The following is a 23097-nucleotide window of genomic DNA, read 5'->3' as shown; positions in this document are numbered from 1 at the left end:
GGGGTTGTGGAATTTCTGTTTTATGCCCATGAGTTGGCACACCGTTTTTACTAACTTTCCAGTAAAATGCCCCCCTCTCCTCGGCACCGCCCCCTCTCCTCGGCACCGCCCCCTCTCCCCGCACCGCCCCCTCTCCCCGCACCGCACCCTCTCCCCGCACCGCCCCCTCTCCCCGCACCGCCCCCTCTCCCCGCACCGCCCCCTCTCTCCGCACCGCCCCCTCTCTCCGCACCGCCCCCTCTCTCCGCACCGCCCCCTCTCTCCGCACCGCCCCCTCTCTCCGCACCGCCCCCTCTCTCCGCATCGCCCCCTCTCTCCGCACCACCCCCTCTCTCCGCACCGCCCCCTCTCTCCGCACCGCCCCCTCTCTCCGCAACGCCCCCTCTCTCCGCACCGCCCTCTCTCTCCGCACCGCCCTCTCTCTCCGCACCGCCCTCTCTCTCAACACTGCCCTCTCTCCTCAGCACTGCCCTCTCTCCCCGCACCGCCCTCTCTCTCCGCACCGCCCTCTCTCTCCGCACCGCCCTCTCTCTCAACACTGCCCTCTCTCCTCAGGACTGCCCTCTCTCTCGGCACTGGCCTCTCTCTCGCCACTGCCCTTTCTCTCGGCACTGCCCTCTCTCTCAGCACTGCCCTCTCTCTCAGCAATACCCGCTCTCACAGCACTGCCCTCTCTCTCAGCACTGCCCTCTCTCTCAGCACTGCCTCCTCTCTCGGCACTGCCCTCTCTCACAGCACTGCCCTCTCTCTCGGCACAACCTCCTCTCTCGGCACTGCCCTCTCTCTCAGCACTGCGCTCTCTCTCAGCACTGCCCTCTCACTCAGCACTGCCCTCTCAGTCAGCACTGCCCTCTCTCTCAGCACTACCCGCTCTCTCAGCACTGCCCTCTCACTCAGCATTGCCCTCTCTCTCAGCACTGCCCTCTCTCTCAGCACTGCCCTCTCACTCAGCACTGCGCTCTCTCTCAGCACTGCCCTCTCTCTCAGCACTGCCCTCTCACTCAGCACCGCCCTCACTCTCCGCACTGCCCCCTCTCTCAGCACTGCCCTCTCAGCACTGCCCTCTCCTCAGTACTGCCCTAGTCTCAGCACTGCCCTCTCTCTCAGCACTGCCCTCTCCTCAGCACTGCCCTCTCTCTCAGCACTGCCCTCACTCTCAGCACTGCCCTCTCTCTCAGCACTGCCCTCTCTCTCAGCACTGCCCTCTCTCTCAGCACTGCCCTCTCTCTCAGCACTGCCCTCTCTCTCAGCACTGCCCTCTCTCTCAGCACTACCCGCTCTCTCAGCACTGCCCGCTCTCTCAGCACTGCCCTCTCACTCAGCATTGCCCTCTCTCTCAGCACTGCCCTCTCTCTCAGCACTGCCCTCTCACTCAGCACTGCCCTCTCTCTCAGCACTGCCCTCTCTCTCAGCACTGCCCTCTCTCTCAGCACTGCCCTCTCTCTCAGCACTGGTCTCTCTCTCAACACTGCCCTCTCACACTACACTGCCCTCTCTCTCAACACTGCTCTCTGTCTCAACACTGCCCTCTCACTCTACACTGCCCTCTCTCTCAACACTGCCCTCTCTCCTCAGGACTGCCCTCTCTCTCGGCACTGCCCTCTCTCTCGACACTGCCCTTTCTCTCAGCACTGTCCTCTCTCTCAGCACTGCCCTCTCTCTCAGCACTACCCGCTCTCTCAGCACTGCCCTCTCTGCACCGCCCTCTCTCTCAACACTGCCCTCTCTCCTCAGCACTGCCCTCTCTCCCCGCACCGCCCTCTCTCTCCGCACCGCCCTCTCTCTCCGCACCGCCCTCTCTCTCAACACTGCCCTCTCTCCTCAGGACTGCCCTCTCTCTCGGCACTGGCCTCTCTCTCGCCACTGCCCTTTCTCTCGGCACTGCCCTCTCTCTCAGCACTGCCCTCTCTCTCAGCAATACCCGCTCTCACAGCACTGCCCTCTCTCTCAGCACTGCCCTCTCTCTCAGCACTGCCTCCTCTCTCGGCACTGCCCTCTCTCACAGCACTGTCCTCTCTCTCGGCACGGCCTCCTCTCTCGGCACTGCCCTCTCTCTCAGCACTGCGCTCTCTCTCAGCACTGCCCTCTCACTCAGCACTGCCCTCTCAGTCAGCACTGCCCTCTCTCTCAGCACTACCCGCTCTCTCAGCACTGCCCTCTCACTCAGCATTGCCCTCTCTCAGCACTGCCCTCTCTCTCAGCACTGCCCTCTCACTCAGCACTGCGCTCTCTCTCAGCACTGCCCTCACTCTCAGCACTGCCCTCTCACTCAGCACCGCCCTCACTCTCCGCCCTGCCCCCTCTCTCAGCACTGCCCTCTCAGCACTGCCCTCTCCTCAGTACTGCCCTAGTCTCAGCACTGCCCTCTCTCTCAGCACTGCCCTCTCCTCAGCACTGCCCTCTCTCTCAGCACTGCCCTCACTCTCAGCACTGCCCTCTCTCTCAGCACTGCCCTCTCTCTCAGCACTGCCCTCTCTCTCAGCACTGCCCTCTCTCTCAGCACTGCCCTCTCTCTCAGCACTACCCGCTCACTCAGCACTGCCCGCTCTCTCAGCACTGCCCCCTCACTCAGCATTGCCCTCTCTCTCAGCACTGCCCTCTCTCTCAGCACTGCCCTCTCACTCAGCACTGCCCTCTCTCTCAGCACTGCCCTCTCTCTCAGCACTGCCCTCTCTCTCAGCACTGGTCTCTCTCTCAACACTGCCCTCTCACACTACACTGCCCTATCTCTCAACACTGCTCTCTCTCTCAACACTGCCCTCTCACTCTACACTGCCCTCTCTCTCAACACTGCCATCTCTCCTCAGGACTGCCCTCTCTCTCGACACTGCCCTCTCTCTCGACACTGCCCTTTCTCTCAGCACTGTCCTCTCTCTCAGCACTGCCCTCTCTCTCAGCACTACCCGCTCTCTCAGCACTGCCCTCTCACTCAGCATTGCCCTCTCTCTCAGCACTGCCCTCTCTCTCAGCACTGCCCTCTCTCTCAGCACTGCCCTCTCTCTCAGCACTGCCCTCTCTCTCAGCACTGCCCTCTCTCTCAGCACTGCCCTCTCTCTCAGCAATGCCCTCTCACTCAGCACTGCCCTCTCTCTCAGCACTGCCCTCTCTCTCAGCACTGCCCTCACTCTCCGCAATGCCCTCTCTCTCAGCACTGCCCTCTCCTCAGTACTGCCCTCTCTCTCAGCACTGCACTCTCTCTCAGCACTGCCCTCTCTCTCAGCACTGCCCTCTCCTCAGCACTGCCCTCTCCTCAGCACTGCCCTCTCTCTCAGCACTGCCCTCACTCTCAGCACTGCCCTCTCTCTCAGCACTGCCCTCTCTCTCAGCACTGCCCTCTCTCTCAGCACTGCCCTCTCTCTCAGCACTGCCCTCTCTCTCAGCACTGCCCTCTCTCTCAGCACTACCCGCTCTCTCAGCACTGCCCGCTCTCTCAGCACTGCCCTCTCACTCAGCATTGCCCTCTCTCTCAGCACTGCCCTCTCTCTCAGCACTGCCCTCTCACTCAGCACTGCCCTCTCTCTCAGCACTGCCCTCTCTCTCAGCACTGCCCTCTCTCTCAGCACTGCCCTCTCTCTCAGCACTGCCCTCTCTCTCAGCACTGGTCTCTCTCTCAACACTGCCCTCTCACACTACACTGCCCTCTCTCTCAACACTGCTCTCTGTCTCAACACTGCCCTCTCACTCTACACTGCCCTCTCTCTCAACACTGCCCTCTCTCCTCAGGACTGCCCTCTCTCTCGGCACTGCCCTCTCTCTCGACACTGCCCTTTCTCTCAGCACTGTCCTCTCTCTCAGCACTGCCCTCTCTCTCAGCACTACCCGCTCTCTCAGCACTGCCCTCTCAGCACCGCCCTCTCTCTCAACACTGCCCTCTCTCCTCAGCACTGCCCTCTCTCCCCGCACCGCCCTCTCCCTCCGCACCGCCCTCTCTCTCCGCACCGCCCTCTCTCTCAACACTGCCCTCTCTCCTCAGGACTGCCCTCTCTCTCGGCACTGGCCTCTCTCTCGCCACTGCCCTTTCTCTCGGCACTGCCCTCTCTCTCAGCACTGCCCTCTCTCTCAGCAATACCCGCTCTCACAGCACTGCCCTCTCTCTCAGCACTGCCCTCTCTCTCAGCACTGCCTCCTCTCTCGGCACTGCCATCTCTCACAGCACTGCCCTCTCTCTCGGCACGGCCTCCTCTCTCGGCACTGCCCTCTCACTCAGCACTGCCCTCTCAGTCAGCACTGCCCTCTCTCTCAGCACTACCCGCTCTCTCAGCACTGCCCTCTCACTCAGCATTGCCCTCTCTCTCAGCACTGCCCTCTCTCTCAGCACTGCCCTCTCACTCAGCACTGCTCTCTCTCTCAGCACTGCCCTCACTCTCAGCACTGCCCTCTCACTCAGCACCGCCCTCACTCTCCGCACTGCCCCCTCTCTCAGCACTGCCCTCTCAGCACTGCCCTCTCCTCAGTACTGCCCTAGTCTCAGCACTGCCCTCTCTCTCAGCACTGCCCTCTCCTCAGCACTGCCCTCTCTCTCAGCACTGCCCTCACTCTCAGCACTGCCCTCTCTCTCAGCACTGCCCTCTCTCTCAGCACTGCCCTCTCTCTCAGCACTGCCCTCTCTCTCAGCACTGCCCTCTCTCTCAGCACTACCCGCTCACTCAGCACTGCCCGCTCTCTCAGCACTGCCCCCTCACTCAGCATTGCCCTCTCTCTCAGCACTGCCCTCTCTCTCAGCACTGCCCTCTCACTCAGCACTGCCCTCTCTCTCAGCACTGCCCTCTCTCTCAGCACTGCCCTCTCTCTCAGCACTGCCCTCTCTCTCAGCACTGGTCTCTCTCTCAACACTGCCCTCTCACACTACACTGCCCTCTCTCTCAACACTGCTCTCTCTCTCAACACTGCCCTTTCACTCTACACTGCCCACTCTCTCAACACTGCCATCTCTCCTCAGGACTGCCCTCTCTCTCGACACTGCCCTCTCTCTCGACACTGCCCTTTCTCTCAGCACTGTCCTCTCTCTCAGCACTGCCCTCTCTCTCAGCACTACCCGCTCTCTCAGCACTGCCCTCTCACTCAGCATTGCCCTCTCTCTCAGCACTGCCCTCTCTCTCAGCACTGCCCTCTCTCTCAGCACTGCCCTCTCTCTCAGCACTGCCCTCTCTCTCAGCACTGCCCTCTCTCTCAGCACTGCCCTCTCTCTCAGCAATGCCCTCTCACTCAGCACTGCCCTCTCTCTCAGCACTGCCCTCTCTCTCAGCACTGCCCTCTCTCTCAGCACTGCCCTCTCTCTCAGCACTGCCCTCACTCTCCGCAATGCCCTCTCTCTCAGCACTGCCCTCTCCTCAGTACTGCCCTCTCTCTCAGCACTGCACTCTCTCTCAGCACTGCCCTCTCTCTCAGCACTGCACTCTCCTCAGCACTGCCCTCTCTCTCAGCACTGCCCTCTCTCTCAGCACTGCCCTCTCTCTCAGCACTGCCCTCACTCTCTCAGCACTGCCCTCTCTCAGCACTGCCCTCTCTCTCAGCACTGCCCCCTCTCTCAGCACTGCCCCCTCTCTCAGCACTGCCCTCTCTCTCAGCACTGCCCTCTCTCTCAGCAATGCCCTGTCTCTCAGCACTGCCCTCTCTCTCAGCACTGCCCTCTCTCTCAGCACTGCCCTCTCTCTCAGCACTGCCCTCTCTCTCAGCACTGCCCTCTCTCTCAGCACTGCCCTCTCTATCAGCACTGCCCGCTCCTCAGTACTGCCCTCTCTCTCAGCACTGCCCTCTCTCTCAGCACTGCCTTCTCTCTCAGCACTGCCCCCTCTCTCAGCAGTGCCCTCTCTCTCAGCACTGCCGCCTCTCTTAGCACTGCCCACTCCCTCAGCAGTGCCCTCTCTCTCAGCACTGCCCCCTCTCTCAGCACTGCTCTCTCCTTAGCACTGCCCTCTCTCTCAGCACTGCCCTCTCTCTCGGCACTGCCCTCTCTCCCAGCACTGCCCTCTCCTAAGTACTGCCCTCTCTCTCAGCACTGCCCTCTCTCTCAGCACTGCCCTCTCTCTCAGCACTGCCCTCTCTCTCAGCACTGCCCTCTCTCTCAGCACTGCCCTCTCTCTCAGCACTGCCCTCTCACTCAGCACTGCCCTCACTCTCAGCACTGCCCTCTCTCTCAGCACTGCCCTCTCACTCAGCACTGCCCTCTCTCTCAGCACTGCCCTCTCTCCTCAGCACTGCCCTCTCTCTCAGCACTGCCCTCTCCTCAGCACTGCTCTCACCTCAGCACTGCCCTCTCTCTCAGCACTGCCCTCTCCTCAGCACTGCCCTCTCTCTCGGCACTGCCCTCTCTCTCGGCACTGCCCTCTCTCTCGGCACTGCCCTCTCTCTCGGCACTGCCCTCTCTCTCAGCAATGCCCTCTCTCTCAGCAATGCCCTCTCTCTCAGCACTGCCCTGTCTCTCAGCACTGCCCTCTCTCTCGGCACTGCCCTCTCTCTCAGCAATGCCCTCTCTCTCAGCACTGCCCTCACTCTCAGCACTGCCCTCTCTCTCAGCACTGCCCTCTCCTCAGTACTGCCCACTCTCTCAGCACTGCACTCTCTCTCAGCACTGCCCTCACTCTCAGCACTGCCCTCTCTCACAGCACTGCCCTCTCTCTCAGCACTGCCCTCTCTCTCAGCACTGCCCTCTCACTCAGCACTGCCCTCTCACTCAGCACTGCCCTCACTCTCAGCACTGCCCTCGCTCTCAGCACTGCCCGCTCTCTCAGCACTGCCCTCTCACTCAGCACTGCCCTCTCACTCAGCACTGCCCTCACTCTCAGCACTGCCCTCTCACTCAGCACTGCCCTCTCACTCAGCACTGCCCTCTCACTCAGCACTGCCCTCTCACTCGGCACTGCCCTCTCACTCGGCACTGCCCTCTCTCAGCACTGTCCCCTCTCTCAGCACTGCTCTCCCCTTAGCACTGCCCCCTTACTCAGCAGTGCCCTCTCTCTCAGCACTGCCCCCTCCATCAGCACAACTCTCTCTCTCAGCACTGCCCTCTCTCTCAGCGCTGCCCTCTCTCTCAGCAGTGCCCTCTCTCTCAGCACTGCCCTCTCAGCACTACCCTCACTCTCAGCACTGCCCTCACTCTCTCAGCACTGCCCTCTCTCTCAGCGCTGCCCTCTCTCTCAGCAGTGCCCTCTCTCTCAGCACTGCCCTCTCAGCACGACCCTCTCTGTCAGCACTGCCCTCTCTCTCAGCACTGCCCTCTCTCTCAGCACAGACCTCTCTCTCAGCACTGCCCTCTCACTCAGCACTACCCTCACTCTCAGCATAGCCCTCTCTCTCAGCACTGCCCTCTCAGCACTACCCTCACTCTCAGCACTGCCCTCACTCTCTCAGCACTGCCCTCTCTGTCAGCACTGCCCTCTCTCTCAGCACTGCCCTCTCACTCAGCACTGCACTCACTCTCTGCACTGCCCTCACTCTCTCAGCACTGACCTCTCTCCCAGCACTGCCCTCACTCTCAGCACGGCCCTCACTCTCTCAGCACTACCACCTCTCTCAGCACTGCCCTCTCTCTCAGCACTGCCCTCTCCTCAGCATTGCCCTCTCTCTCAGCACTGCCCTCTCTCTCGGCACTGCCCTCTCTCTCAGCACTGCCCTCTCCTAAGTACTGCCCTCTCTCTCAGCACTGCCCTCTCTCTCAGCACTGCCCTCTCTCTCAGCACTGCCCTCTCTCTCAGCACTGCCCTCTCTCTCAGCACTGCCCTCTCTCTCAGCACTGCCCTCTCTCTCAGTACTGCCCTCTCTCTCAGCACTGCCCTCTCTCTCAGCACTGCCCTCTCACTCAGCACTGCCCTCACTCTCAGCACTGCCCTCTCTCTCAGCACTGCCCTCTCACTCAGCACTGCCCTCTCTCTCAGCACTGCCCTCTCTCCTCAGCACTGCCCTCTCTCTCAGCACTGCCCTCTCCTCAGCACTGCTCTCACCTCAGCACTGCCCTCTCTCTCAGCACTGCCCTCTCCTCAGCACTGCCCTCTCTCTCGGCACTGCCCTCTCTCTCGGCACTGCCCTCTCTCTCGGCACTGCCCTCTCTCTCGGCACTGCCCTCTCTCTCAGCAATGCCCTCTCTCTCAGCAATGCCCTCTCTCTCAGCACTGCCCTGTCTCTCAGCACTGCCCTCTCTCTCGGCACTGCCCTCTCTCTCAGCAATGCCCTCTCTCTCAGCACTGCCCTCACTCTCAGCACTGCCCTCTCTCTCAGCACTGCCCTCTCCTCAGTACTGCCCACTCTCTCAGCACTGCACTCTCTCTCAGCACTGCCCTCACTCTCAGCACTGCCCTCTCTCACAGCACTGCCCTCTCTCTCAGCACTGCCCTCTCTCTCAGCACTGCCCTCTCACTCAGCACTGCCCTCACTCTCAGCACTGCCCTCGCTCTCAGCACTGCCCGCTCTCTCAGCACTGCCCTCTCACTCAGCACTGCCCTCACTCTCAGCACTGCCCTCACTCTCAGCACTGTCCTCTCACTCAGCACTGCCCTCTCACTCAGCACTGCCCTCTCACTCGGCACTGCCCTCTCACTCGGCACTGCCCTCTCTCAGCACTGCCCCCTCTCTCAGCACTGCTCTCCCCTTAGCACTGCCCCCTCTCTCAGCAGTGCCCTCTCTCTCAGCACTGCCCCCTCCATCAGCACAACTCTCTCTCTCAGCACTGCCCTCTCTCTCAGCACTGCCCTCTCTCTCAGCACTGCCCTCACTCTCTCAGCACTGCCCTCTCTCTCAGCACTGCCCTCTCTCTCAGCACTGCCCTCTCAGCACGACCCTCTCTCTCAGCATAGCCCTCTCTCTCAGCACTGCCCTCTCAGCACTACCCTCACTCTCAGCACTGCCCTCACTCTCTCAGCACTGCCCTCTCTGTCAGCACTGACCTCTCTCTCAGCACTGCCCTCTCACTCAGCACTGCACTCACTCTCTGCACTGCCCTCTCTCTCAGCACAGACCTCTCTCTCAGCACTGCCCTCTCACTCAGCACTACCCTCACTCTCAGCATAGCCCTCTCTCTCAGCACTGCCCTCTCAGCACTACCCTCACTCTCAGCACTGCCCTCACTCTCTCAACACTGCCCTCTCTGTCAGCACTGCCCTCTCTCTCAGCACTGCCCCCTCACTCAGCACTGCACTCACTCTCTGCACTGCCCTCACTCTCTCAGCACTGACCTCTCTCCCAGCACTGCCCTCACTCTCAGCACGGCCCTCACTCTCTCAGCACTACCACCTCTCTCAGCACTTCCCTCTCTCTCAGCACTGCTCTCTCCTTAGCATTGCCCTCTCTCTCAGCACTGCCCTCTCCTCAGCACTGCCCTCTCTCTCAGCACTGCCCTCTCTCTCGGCACTGCCCTCTCTCTCAGCACTGCCCTCTCTCTCAGCAGTGCCCTCTCTCTCAGCACTGCCCACTCCCTCAGCAGTGCCCTCTCTCTCAGCACTGCTCTCTCCTTAGCACTGCCCTCTCTCTCAGCACTGCCCTCTCCTCAGCACTGCCCTCTCTCTCAGCACTGCCCTCTCTCTCGGCACTGCCCTCTCTCTCGGCAATGCCCTCTCTCTCAGCACTGCCCTCACTTTCAGCACTGCCCTCTCTCTCAGCACTGCCCTCTCCTACTTACTGCCCTCTCTCTCAGCCCTGCCCTTTCACTCAGCACTGCCCTGACTCTCAGCACTGCCCTCTCTCTCTGCACTGCCCTCTCCTCAGTCCTGCCCTCTCAGCACTGCCCTCTCACTCAGCAATGCCCTCTCTCTCAGCACTGCCCTCTCACTCTGCACTGCCCTCACTCTCTGCACTGCCCTCTCTCTCAGCACTGCCCTCTCCTCAGTACTGCCCTCTCTCACAGCACTGCCCTCTCTCAGCACTGCCCTCTCCTCAGTACTGCCCTCTCTCTCAGCACTGTCCTCTCCTCAGTACTGCCCTCTCACTCAGCAGTGTCCTCTCTCTCAGCAGTGCCCGCTTTCCCAGCACTGCCCCCTCTCTCAGCACTGCCCTCTCACTCAGCACTGCCCTCTCTCTCAGCACTGCCCCCTCTCTCAGCACTGCTCTCCCCTTAGCACTGCTCCTTCTCTCAGCACTGCCCCCTCTCTCAACACTGCTCTCTCTCTCAACACTGCCCTCTCTCTCAACACTGCCCTCTCTCCTCAGGACTGCCCCCTCTCTCAACACTGCCCTCTCTCTCAGCACTGCCCTCTCTCTCAGCACTGCCCTCTCTCAGCACTGCCCTGTCACTGACCACTGCCCTCTCTCTCAGCACTACCCGCTCTCTCAGCACTGCCCTCTCACTCAGAATTGCCCTCACTCTCAGCACTGCCCTCTCTCTCAGCACTGCCCTCTCTCTCAGCACTGCCCTCTCTCTCTCCATTGCCCTCATTCTCGGCAATGCCCTCTCTCTCAGCACTGCCCTCACTCTCAGCACTGCCCTCTCTCTCAGCACTGCCCTCTCCTACTTACTGCCCTCTCTCTCAGCACTGCCCTCTCACTGAGCAGTGTCCCCTCTCTCAGCAGTGCCCTCTCTCTCAGCACTGCCCCCTCTCTCAGCACTGCCCTCTCACTCAGCACTGCCCTCTCTCTCAGCACGACCCGCTCTCTCAGCACTGCCCTCTCACTCAGCATTGCCCTCTCTCTCAACAATGCCCTCTCTCACAGCACTGCCCTCTCTCTCAGCACTGCCCTCTCTCTCTCAGCACTGCCCTCTCTCTCAGCACTGCCCTCTCTCTCAGCACTGCCCTCTCACTCAGCACTGCCCTCACTCTCCGCACTGCCCTCACTCTCCGCACTGACCTCTCTCTCAGCACTGCCCTCTCTCTCAGCACTGCTCTCACTCTCTCAGCACTGCCCTCTCTCTCAGCAATGCCCTCTCTCTCAGCACTGCTCTCTCTCTCAGCACTGCCCTCTCTCTCAGCACTGCCCTCTCTCTCTGCACTGCCCTCTCACTCAGCACTGCCCTCACTCTCCGCACTGCCCTCACTCTCCGCACTGCCCTCTCTCTCAGCACTGACCTCTCTCTCAGCACTGCCCTCTCTCTCAGCACTGCCCTCTCACTCAGCACTGCCCTCACTCTCAGCACTGCACTCACTCTCTCAGCACTGCCCTCTCTCTCAGCAATGCCCTCACTCTCAGCACTGCCCTCATTCTCAGCACTGCCCTCACTCTCTCAGCACTGCCCCCTGTCTCAGCACTGCTCTCCCCTTAGCACTGCCCCCTCTCTCAGCAGTGCCCTCTCTCTCAGCACTGCCCCCACTCTCAGCACTGCCCACTCCCTCAGCAGTGCCCTCTCTCTCAGCACTGCCCCCTCTCTCAGCACTGCTCTCTCCTTAGCACTGCCCTCTCTCTCAGCACTGCCCTCTCCTCAGCACTGCCCTCTCCTCAGCACTGCCCTCTCTCTCAGCACAGCCCTCTCCTCAGTACTGCCCTCTCTCTCAGCACTGCCCTCTCTCTCAGCACTGCCCTCTCCTCAGCACTGCCCTCTCTCTCAGCACTGCCCCCTCTCTCAGCACTGCCCTCTCTCTCAGCACTGCCCTCTCACTCAGCACTGCCCTCACTCCCAGCACTGCCCTCGCTCTCAGCACTGCCATCTCCTCAGTACTGCCCTCTCTCTCAGCACTGCCCTCTCACTCAGCACTGCCCTCACTCTCAGCACTGCCCTCTCTCTCAGCACTGCCCTCTCTCTCAGCACTGCCCTCTCACTCAGCCCTGCCCTCTCACTCGGCACTGCCCTCTCACTCGGCACTGCCCTCTCACACAGCACTGCCCTCTCTCAGCACTGACCTCCCCTCAGTACTGCCCTCTCTCTCAGCACAGCCCTCTCTCTCAGCACTGCCCTCTCAGCACTACCCTCACTCTCAGCACTGCCCTCACTCTCTCAGCACTGCCCTCACTCTCTCAGCACTGCCCTCACTCTCTTAGCACTGCCCTCTCTCTCAGCACTGCCCTCTCTCTCAGCACTGCCCTCTCTCTCAGCACTGCCCTCTCTCTCAGCTCTGCCCTCTCTCTCAGCACTGCCCTCTCACTCAGCACTACCCTCACTCTCAGCACTGCCGTCACTCTCTCAACACTGCCCTCTCTCTCAGCACTGCCCTCACTCTCAGCACTGCCCTCACTCTCTCAGCACTGCCCTCACTCTCTCAGCACTGCCCCCTCTCTCAGCACTGCTGTCCCCTTAGCAGTGCCCCCTCTCTCAGCTGTGCCCTCTCAGCACTGCCCACTCCCTCAGCAGTGCCCTCTCTCTCAGCACTGCCCTCACTCTCAGCACTGCCCTCTCCTCAGCACTGCCCTCTCCTACTTACTGCACTCTCAGCACTGCCCTCTCAATCAGCACTACCCTCTCTCTCAGCACTGCCCTCTCTCTCAACACTGCCCTCTCCTCAGTCCTGCCCTCTCAGCACTGCCCTCTCACTCAGCAATGCCCTCACTCTCAGCACTGCCCTCTCTCTCAGCACTGCCCTCTCCTCAGTACTGCCCTCTCTCACAGCACTGCCCTCGCTCAGCACTGTCCTCTCCTCAGTACTGCCCTCTCACTCAGCACTGCCCTCACTCTCAGCACTGCCCTCTCTCTCAGCACTGCCCTCTCCTCAGTACTGCCCTCTCTCACAGCACTGCCCTCTCCTCAGTACTGCCCTCTCTCACAGCACTGCCCTCTCTCTCAGCACTGCCCTCACTCTCAGCACTGCCCTCTCTCTCAGCACTGCCCTCTCTCTCAGCACTGCCCTCTCCTCAGTACTGCCCTCTTTCACAGCACTGCCCTCTCCTCAGTACTGCCCTCTCTCTCAGCACTGCCCTCTCCTCAGTACTGCCCTCTCTCACAGCACTGCCTCTCCTCAGTACTGCCCTCTCTCACAGCACTGTCCTCTCCTCAGTACTGCCCTCTCACTCAGCACTGCCCCCTCTCACAGCACTGCCCTCTCTCTCAGTACTGCCCTCTCCTCAGTACTGCCCTCTCTCACAGCACTGCCCTCTCCTCAGTACTGTCCTCTCCTCAGTACTGCCCTCTCACTCAGCACTGCCCTCACTCTCAGCACTGCCCTCTCTCTCAGCACTGCCCTCTCCTCAGTACTGCCCTCTCTCACAGCACTGCCCTCTCCTCAGTCCTGCCCTCTCTCACAGCACTGCCCTCTCTCAGCACTGTCCTCTCCTCAGTACTGCCCTCTCACTCAGCACTGCCCTCACTCTCAGCACTGCCCTCTCTCTCAGCACTGCCCTCTCCTCAGTACTGCCCTCTCTCACAGCACTGCCCTCTCCTCAGTACTGCCCTCTCTCACAGCACTGCCCTCTCTCACAGCACTGTCCTCTCCTCAGCACTGCCCTCTCACTCAGCAATGTCCCCTCTCTCAGCAGAGACCTCTCACTCAGCACTGCCCCCTCTCTCAGCACTGCCCTCTCACTCAGCACTGCCCTCTCTCTCAGCACTGCCCCCTCTCTCAGCACTGCTCTCCCCTTAGCACTGCCCCCTCTCTCAGCACTGCCCCCTCTCTCAACACTGCTCTCTCTCTCAACACTGCTCTCTCTCTCAACACTGCCCTCTCTCTCAACACTGCCCTCTCTCCTCAGGACTGCCCCCTCTCTCAACACTGCCCTCTCTCTCAGCACTGCCCTCTCTCTCAGCACTACCCGCTCTCTCAGCACTGCCCTCTCACTCAGCATTGCCCTCGCTCTCAGCAATGCCCTCTCTCTCAGCACGGCCCTCTCTCTCAGCACTGCCCTCTCTCTCAGCACTGCCCTCTCTGTCAGCACTGCCCTCTCTGTCAGCACTGCCCTCTCTCTCAGCACTGACCTCTCTCTCAGCACTGCCCTCTCTCTCAGCACTGCTCTCACTCTCTCAGCACTGCCCTCTCTCTCAGCAATGCCCTCTCTCTCAGCACTGCTCTCTCTCTCAGCACTGCCCTCTCTCTCAGCACTGCCCTCTCTCTCTGCAATGCCCTCTCACTCAGCACTGCCCTCACTCTCCGCACTGCCCGCACTCTCCGCACTGCCCTCTCTCTCAGCACTGACCTCTCTCTCAGCACTGCCCTCTCTCTCAGCACTGCCCTCTCACTCAGCACTGCCCTCACTCTCAGCACTGCACTCACTCTCTCAGCACTGCCCTCTCTCTCAGCAATGCCCTCACTCTCAGCACTGCCCTCATTCTCAGCACTGCCCTCACTCTCTCAGCACTGCCCCCTGTCTCAGCACTGCTCTCCCCTTAGCACTGCCCCCTCTCTCAGCAGTGCCCTCTCTCTCAGCACTGCCCCCACTCTCAGCACTGCCCACTCCCTCAGCAGTGCCCTCTCTCTCAGCACTGCCCCCTCTCTCAGCACTGCTCTCTCCTTAGCACTGCCCTCTCTCTCAGCACTGCCCTCTCCTCAGCACTGCCCTCTCCTCAGCACTGCCCTCTCTCTCAGCACAGCCCTCTCCTCAGTACTGCCCTCTCTCTCAGCACTGCCCTCTCTCTCAGCACTGCCCTCTCCTCAGCACTGCCCTCTCTCTCAGCACTGCCCCCTCTCTCAGCACTGCCCTCTCTCTCAGCACTGCCCTCTCACTCAGCACTGCCCTCACTCTCAGCACTGCCCTCGCTCTCAGCACTGCCATCTCCTCAGTACTGCCCTCTCTCTCAGCACTGCCCTCTCACTCAGCACTGCCCTCACTCTCAGCACTGCCCTCTCTCTCAGCACTGCCCTCTCTCTCAGCACTGCCCTCTCACTCAGCCCTGCCCTCTCACTCGGCACTGCCCTCTCACTCGGCACTGCCCTCTCACACAGCACTGCCCTCTCTCAGCACTGACCTCCCCTCAGTACTGCCCTCTCTCTCAGCACAGCCCTCTCTCTCAGCACTGCCCTCTCAGCACTACCCTCACTCTCAGCACTGCCCTCACTCTCTCAGCACTGCCCTCACTCTCTCAGCACTGCCCTCTCTCTCAGCACTGCCCTCTCTCTCAGCACTGCCCTCTCTCTCAGCACTGCCCTCTCTCTCAGCACTGCCCTCTCTCTCAGCACTGCCCTCTCACTCAGCACTACCCTCACTCTCAGCACTGCCGTCACTCTCTCAACACTGCCCTCTCTCTCAGCACTGCCCTCACTCTCAGCACTGCCCTCACTCTCTCAGCACTGCCCTCACTCTCTCAGCACTGCCCCCTCTCTCAGCACTGCTGTCCCCTTAGCAGTGCCCCCTCTCTCAGCTGTGCCCTCTCAGCACTGCCCACTCCCTCAGCAGTGCCCTCTCTCTCAGCACTGCCCTCACTCTCAGCACTGCCCTTTCCTAAGCACTGCCCTCTCCTACTTACTGCACTCTCAGCACTGCCCTCTCAATCAGCACTACCCTCTCTCTCAGCACTGCCCTCTCTCTCAACACTGCCCTCTCCTCAGTCCTGCCCTCTCAGCACTGCCCTCTCACTCAGCAATGCCCTCACTCTCAGCACTGCCCTCTCTCTCAGCACTGCCCTCTCCTCAGTACTGCCCTCTCTCACAGCACTGCCCTCGCTCAGCACTGTCCTCTCCTCAGTACTGCCCTCTCACTCAGCACTGCCCTCACTCTCAGCACTGCCCTCTCTCTCAGCACTGCCCTCTCCTCAGTACTGCCCTCTCTCACAGCACTGCCCTCTCCTCAGTACTGCCCTCTCTCACAGCACTGCCCTCTCTCTCAGCACTGCCCTCACTCTCAGCACTGCCCTCTCTCTCAGCACTGCCCTCTCTCTCAGCACTGCCCTCTCCTCAGTACTGCCCTCTCTCACAGCACTGCCCTCTCCTCAGTACTGCCCTCTGTCTCAGCACTGCCCTCTCCTCAGTACTGCCCTCTCTCACAGCGCTGCCTCTCCTCAGTACTGCCCTCTCTCACAGCACTGTCCTCTCCTCAGTACTGCCCTCTCACTCAGCACTGCCCCCTCTCACAGCACTGCCCTCTCACTCAGCACTGCCCTCTCCTCAGTACTGCCCTCTCTCACAGCACTGCCCTCTCCTCAGTACTGTCCTCTCCTCAGTACTGCCCTCTCACTCAGCACTGCCCTCACTCTCAGCACTGCCCTCTCTCTCAGCACTGCCCTCTCCTCAGTACTGCCCTCTCTCACAGCACTGCCCTCTCCTCAGTCCTGCCCTCTCTCACAGCACTGCCCTCTCTCAGCACTGTCCTCTCCTCAGTACTGCCCTCTCACTCAGCACTGCCCTCACTCTCAGCACTGCCCTCTCTCTCAGCACTGCCCTCTCCTCAGTACTGCCCTCTCTCACAGCACTGCCCTCTCCTCAGTACTGCCCTCTCTCACAGCACTGTCCTCTCCTCAGCACTGCCCTCTCACTCAGCAATGTCCCCTCTCTCAGCAGAGACCTCTCACTCAGCACTGCCCCCTCTCTCAGCACTGCCCTCTCACTCAGCACTGCCCTCTCTCTCAGCACTGCCCCCTCTCTCAGCACTGCTCTCCCCTTAGCACTGCCCCCTCTCTCAGCACTGCCCCCTCTCTCAACACTGCTCTCTCTCTCAACACTGCTCTCTCTCTCAACACTGCCCTCCCTCTCAACACTGCCCTCTCTCCTCAGGACTGCCCCCTCTCTCAACACTGCCCTCTCTCTCAGCACTGCCCTCTCTCTCAGCACTACCCGCTCTCTCAGCCTGCCCTTTCACTCAGCATTGCCCTCGCTCTCAGCAATGCCCTCTCTCTCAGCACGGCCCTCTCTCTCAGCACTGCCCTCTCTCTCAGCACTGCCCTCTCTCTCAGCACTGCCCTCTCTGTCAGCACTGCCCTCTCTGTCAGCACTGCCCTCTCTCTCAGCACTGCCCTCTCTCTCAGCACTGCCCTCTCTCTCAGCACTGCCCTCTCTCTCAGCACTGCCCTCTCTCTCAGCACTGCCCTCTCTCTCACCACTGCCCTCTCTCTCAGCACTGCCCTCTCTCTCAGCACTGCCCTCACTCTCAGCATTGCCCTCTCTCTCAGCACTGCCCTCTCTCTCAGCACTGCCCTCTCTCTCAGCACTGCCCCCTCTCTCAACGCTGCTCTCTCTCTCAACGCTGTCCTCTCTCTCAACACATCCCTCTCTTCTCAGGACTGCCCCCTCTCTCAACACTGCCCTCTCTCTCAGCACTGCCCTCTCTCTCAGCACTTCCTCTCTCTCAGCACTGCCCTGTCACTGACCACTGCCCTCTCTCTCACCACTACCCGCTCTCTCAGCACTGCCCTCTCACTCAGCATTGCCCTCTCTGTCAGCACTGCCCTCTCTCTCAGCACTGCCCTCTCTCTCAGCACTGCCCTCTCTGTCAGCACATCCCTCTCTCTCAGCGCTGACCTCTCTCTCAGCACTGCCCCCACCCTCAGCACTGCCCACTCCCTCAGCAGTGCCCTCTCTCTCAGCACTGCCCCCTCTCTCAGCACTGCTCTCTCCTTAGCACTGCCCTCTCTCTCAGCACTGCCCTCTCCTCAGCACTGCCCTCTCCTCAGCACTGCCCTCTCTCTCAGCACAGCCCTATCCTCAGTACTGCCCTCTCTCTCAGCACTGCCCTCACTCTCAGCACTGCCCTCGCTCTCAGCACTGCCATCTCCTCAGTACTGCCCTCTCTCTCAGCACTGCCCTCTCACTCAGCACTGCCCTCACTCTCAGCACTGCCCTCTCTCTCAGCACTGCCCTCTCAATCAGCCCTGCCCTCTCACTCGGCACTGCCCTCTCACTCGGCACTGCCCTCTCACTCGGCACTGCCCTCTCACACAGCACTGCCCTCTCTCAGCACTGACCTCCCCTCAGTACTGCCCTCTCTCTCAGCACAGCCCTCTCTCTCAGCACTGCCCTCTCAGCACTACCCTCACTCTCAGCACTGCCCTCACTCTCTCAGCACTGCCCTCACTCTCTCAGCACTGCCCTCTCTCTCAGCACTGCCCTCTCTCTCAGCACTGCCCTCTCTCTCAGCACTGCCCTCTCTCTCAGCACTGCCCTCTCTCTCAGCACTGCCCTCTCACTCAGCACTACCCTCACTCTCAGCACTGCCGTCACTCTCTCAGCACTGCCCTCTCTCTCAGCACTGCCCTCTCTCTCAGCACTGCCCTCACTCTCAGCACTGCCCTCACTCTCTCAGCACTGCCCTCACTCTCTCAGCACTGCCCCCTCTCTCAGCACTGCTGTCCCCTTAGCAGTGCCCCCTCTCTCAGCTGTGCCCTCTCAGCACTGCCCACTCCCTCAGCAGTGCCCTCTCTCTCAGCAGTGTTCTCTCCTTAGCACTGCCCTCTCTCTCGGCACTGCCCTCTCTCTCAGCACTGCCCTCACTCTCAGCACTGCCCTCTCCTCAGCACTGCCCTCTCCTACTTACTGCACTCTCAGCACTGCCCTCTCAATCAGCACTACCCTCTCTCTCAGCACTGCCCTCTCTCTCAACACTGCCCTCTCCTCAGTCCTGCCCTCTCAGCACTGCCCTCTCACTCAGCAATGCCCTCACTCTCAGCACTGCCCTCTCTCTCAGCACTGTCCTCTCCTCAGTACTACCCTCTCACTCAGCAATGTCCCCTCTCTCAGCAGAGACCTCTCACTCAGCACTGCCCTCTCACTCAGCACTGCCCTCTCTCTCAGCACTGCCCCCTCTCTCAGCACTGCTCTCCCCTTAGCACTGCCCCCTCTCTCAGCACTGCCCCCTCTCACAACACTGCTCTCTCTCTCAACACTGCTCTCTCTCTCAACACTGCCCTCTCTCTCAACACTGCCCTCTCTCCTCAGGACTGCCCCCTCTCTCAACACTGCCCTCTCTCTCAGCACTGCCCTCTCTCTCAGCACTGCCCTCTCTCTCAGCACTGCCCTCTCACTCAGCATTGCCCTCGCTCTCAGCAATGCCCTCTCTCTCAGCACTGCCCTCTCAGTCAGCACTGCCCTCTCTGTCAGCACTGCCCTCTCTCTCAGCACTGCCCTCTCTCTCAGCACTGCCCTCTCTCTCAGCACTGCCCTCTCTCTCAGCACTGCCCTCTCTCTCAGCACTGCCCTCTCTCTCAGCACTGCCCTCTCTCTCAGCACTGCTCTCACTCTCAGCACTGTCCTCACTCTCTCAGCACTGCCCCCTCTCTCAGCACTGCTCTCCCCTTAGCTCTGCCCCCTCTCTCAGCAGTGCCCTCTCTCTCAGCAGTGCCGCCTCTCTTAGCACTGCCCACTCCCTCAGCAGTGCCCTCTCTCTCAGCACTGCCCCCTCACTCAGCACTGCTCTCTCCTTAGCACTGCCCTCTCTCTCAGCACTGCCCTCTCCTCAGCATTGCCCTCTCTCTCAGCACTGCCCTCTCTCTCAGCACTGCCCTCTCTCTCAGCACCGCCCTCTCCTAAGTACTGCCCTCTCTCTCAGCACTGCCCTCTCTCTCAGCACGGCCCTCTCTCTCAGCACTGCCCTCTCTCTCAGCACTGCCCTCTCTCTCAGCACTGCCCTCTCTCTCAGCACTGCCCTCTCTCTCAGCACTGCCCTTTCTGTCAGCACTGCCCTCTCTGTCAGCACTGCCCTCTCTCTCAGCACTGCCCTCTCTCTCAGCACTGCCCTCTCTCTCAGCACTGCCCTCTCTCTCAGCACTGCCCTCTCTCTCAGCACTGCCCTCTCTCTCAGCACTGCCCTCACTCTCAGCATTGCCCTCTCTCTCAGCACTGCCCTCTCTCTCAGCACTGCCCTCTCTCTCAGCACTGCCCCCTCTCTCAACGCTGCTCTCTCTCTCAACGCTGTCCTCTCTCTCAACACATCCCTCTCTTCTCAGGACTGCCCCCTCTCTCAACACTGCCCTCTCTCTCAGCACTGCCCTCTCTCTCAGCACTTCCTCTCTCTCAGCACTGCCCTGTCACTGACCACTGCCCTCTCTCTCACCACTACCCGCTCTCTCAGCACTGCCCTCTCACTCAGCATTGCCCTCTCTGTCAGCACTGCCCTCTCTCTCAGCACTGCCCTCTCTCTCAGCACTGCCCTCTCTGTCAGCACATCCCTCTCTCTCAGCGCTGACCTCTCTCTCAGCACTGCCCCCACTCTCAGCACTGCCCACTCCCTCAGCAGTGCCCTCTCTCTCAGCACTGCCCCCTCTCTCAGCACTGCTCTCTCCTTAGCACAGCCCTCTCTCTCAGCACTGCCCTCTCCTCAGCACTGCCCTCTCCTCAGCACTGCCCTCTCTCTCAGCACAGCCCTATCCTCAGTACTGCCCTCTCTCTCAGCACTGCCCTCACTCTCAGCACTGCCCTCGCTCTCAGCACTGCCATCTCCTCAGTACTGCCCTCTCTCTCAGCACTGCCCTCTCACTCAGCACTGCCCTCACTCTCAGCACTGCCCTCTCTCTCAGCACTGCCCTCTCAATCAGCCCTGCCCTCTCACTCGGCACTGCCCTCTCACTCGGCACTGCCCTCTCACACAGCACTGCCCTCTCTCAGCACTGACCTCCCCTCAGTACTGCCCTCTCTCTCAGCACAGCCCTCTCTCTCAGCACTGCCCTCTCAGCACTACCCTCACTCTCAGCACTGCCCTCACTCTCTCAGCACTGCCCTCACTCTCTCAGCACTGCCCTCTCTCTCAGCACTGCCCTCTCTCTCAGCACTGCCCTCTCTCTCAGCACTGCCCTCTCTCTCAGCACTGCCCTCTCTCTCAGCACTGCCCTCTCACTCAGCACTACCCTCACTCTCAGCACTGCCGTCACTCTCTCAGCACTGCCCTCTCTCTCAGCACTGCCCTCACTCTCAGCACTGCCCTCACTCTCTCAGCACTGCCCTCACTCTCTCAGCACTGCCCCCTCTCTCAGCACTGCTGTCCCCTTAGCAGTGCCCCCTCTCTCAGCTGTGCCCTCTCAGCACTGCCCACTCCCTCAGCAGTGCCCTCTCTCTCAGCAGTGTTCTCTCCTTAGCACTGCCCTCTCTCTCGGCACTGCCCTCTCTCTCGGCACTGCCCTCTCTCTCAGCACTGCCCTCACTCTCAGCACTGCCCTCTCCTCAGCACTGCCCTCTCCTACTTACTGCACTCTCAGCACTGCCCTCTCAATCAGCACTACCCTCTCTCTCAGCACTGCCCTCTCTCTCAACACTGCCCTCTCCTCAGTCCTGCCCTCTCAGCACTGCCCTCTCACTCAGCAATGCCCTCACTCTCAGCACTGCCCTCTCTCTCAGCACTGTCCTCTCCTCAGTACTACCCTCTCACTCAGCAATGTCCCCTCTCTCAGCAGAGACCTCTCACTCAGCACTGCCCTCTCACTCAGCACTGCCCTCTCTCTCAGCACTGCCCCCTCTCTCAGCACTGCTCTCCCCTTAGCACTGCCCCCTCTCTCAGCACTGCCCCCTCTCACAACACTGCTCTCTCTCTCAACACTGCTCTCTCTCTCAACACTGCCCTCTCTCTCAACACTGCCCTCTCTCCTCAGGACTGCCCCCTCTCTCAACACTGCCCTCTCTCTCAGCACTGCCCTCTCTCTCAGCACTGCCCTCTCTCTCAGCACTGCCCTCTCACTCAGCATTGCCCTCGCTCTCAGCAATGCCCTCTCTCTCAGCACTGCCCTCTCAGTCAGCACTGCCCTCTCTGTCAGCACTGCCCTCTCTCTCAGCACTGCCCTCTCTCTCAGCACTGCCCTCTCTCTCAGCACTGCCCTCTCTCTCAGCACTGCCCTCTCTCTCAGCACTGCCCTCTCTCTCAGCACTGCCCTCTCTCTCAGCACTGCTCTCACTCTCAGCACTGTCCTCACTCTCTCAGCACTGCCCCCTCTCTCAGCACTGCTCTCCCCTTAGCTCTGCCCCCTCTCTCAGCAGTGCCCTCTCTCTCAGCAGTGCCGCCTCTCTTAGCACTGCCCACTCCCTCAGCAGTGCCCTCTCTCTCAGCACTGCCCCCTCACTCAGCACTGCTCTCTCCTTAGCACTGCCCTCTCTCTCAGCACTGCCCTCTCCTCAGCATTGCCCTCTCTCTCAGCACTGCCCTCTCTCTCAGCACTGCCCTCTCTCTCAGCACCGCCCTCTCCTAAGTACTGCCCTCTCTCTCAGCACTGCCCTCTCTCTCAGCACTGCCCTCACTCTCAGCACTGCCCTCTCACTCAGCACTGCCCTCACTCTCAGCACTGCCCTCTCCTCAGCACTGCCCTCTCTCTCAGCACTGCCCTCTCTCTCAGCACTGCCCTCTCCTCAGCACTGCTCTCTCCTCGGCACTGCCCTCTCTCTCAGCACTGCACTCTCCTCAGCACTGCCCTCTCTCTCGGCACTGCCCTCTCTCTCGGCACTGCCCTCTCTCTCGGCACTGCCCTCTCTCTCAGCAATGCCCTCTCTCTCAGCAATGCCCTCTCTCTCAGCACTGCCCTGTCTCTCAGCACTGCCCTCTCTCTCGGCACTGCCCTCTCTCTCAGCAATGCCCTCTTTCTCAGCACTGCCCTCACTCTCAGCACTGCCCTCTCTCTCAGCACTGCCCTCTCCTCAGTACTGCCCACTCTCTCAGCACTGCCCTCTCTCTCAGCACTGCCCTCACTCTCAGCACTGCCCTCTCTCTCAGCACTGCCCACTCTCTCAGCACTGCCCTCTCTCTCAGCACTGCCCTCTCTCTCACCACTACCCGCTCTCTCAGCACTGCCCTCTCACTCAGCATTGCCCTCTCTGTCAGCACTGCCCTCTCTCTCAGCACTGCCCTCTCTCTCAGCACTGCCCTCTCTGTCAGCACATCCCTCTCTCTCAGCGCTGACCTCTCTCTCAGCACTGCCCCCACTCTCAGCACTGCCCACTCCCTCAGCAGTGCCCTCTCTCTCAGCACTGCCCCCTCTCTCAGCACTGCTCTCTCCTTAGCACTGCCCTCTCTCTCAGCACTGCCCTCTCCTCAGCACTGCCCTCTCCTCAGCACTGCCCTCTCTCTCAGCACAGCCCTATCCTCAGTACTGCCCTCTCTCTCAGCACTGCCCTCACTCTCAGCACTGCCCTCGCTCTCAGCACTGCCATCTCCTCAGTACTGCCCTCTCTCTCAGCACTGCCCTCTCACTCAGCACTGCCCTCACTCTCAGCACTGCCCTCTCTCTCAGCACTGCCCTCTCAATCAGCCCTGCCCTCTCACTCGGCACTGCCCTCTCACTCGGCACTGCCCTCTCACACAGCACTGCCCTCTCTCAGCACTGACCTCCCCTCAGTACTGCCCTCTCTCTCAGCACAGCCCTCTCTCTCAGCACTGCCCTCTCAGCACTACCCTCACTCTCAGCACTGCCCT

At 60.9% G+C, this 23097-nt stretch overlaps 1 protein-coding gene across 3 annotated transcripts in view; it reads left to right on the top strand.

Moving 5' to 3' along the window:
• LOC140395325 (ras-related protein Rab-37-like) overlaps positions 1-23097 on the top strand; it is an 844903-nt gene that overhangs the window by 191473 nt on the left and 630333 nt on the right. The window lies entirely within an intron of this gene.

Source organism: Scyliorhinus torazame, chromosome 18 (genome assembly GCF_047496885.1).
Source record: "Scyliorhinus torazame isolate Kashiwa2021f chromosome 18, sScyTor2.1, whole genome shotgun sequence".
NCBI classification, from domain to species: Eukaryota; Metazoa; Chordata; class Chondrichthyes; order Carcharhiniformes; family Scyliorhinidae; genus Scyliorhinus; species Scyliorhinus torazame.
This window is presented reverse-complemented; position numbering and strand designations above follow the sequence as displayed.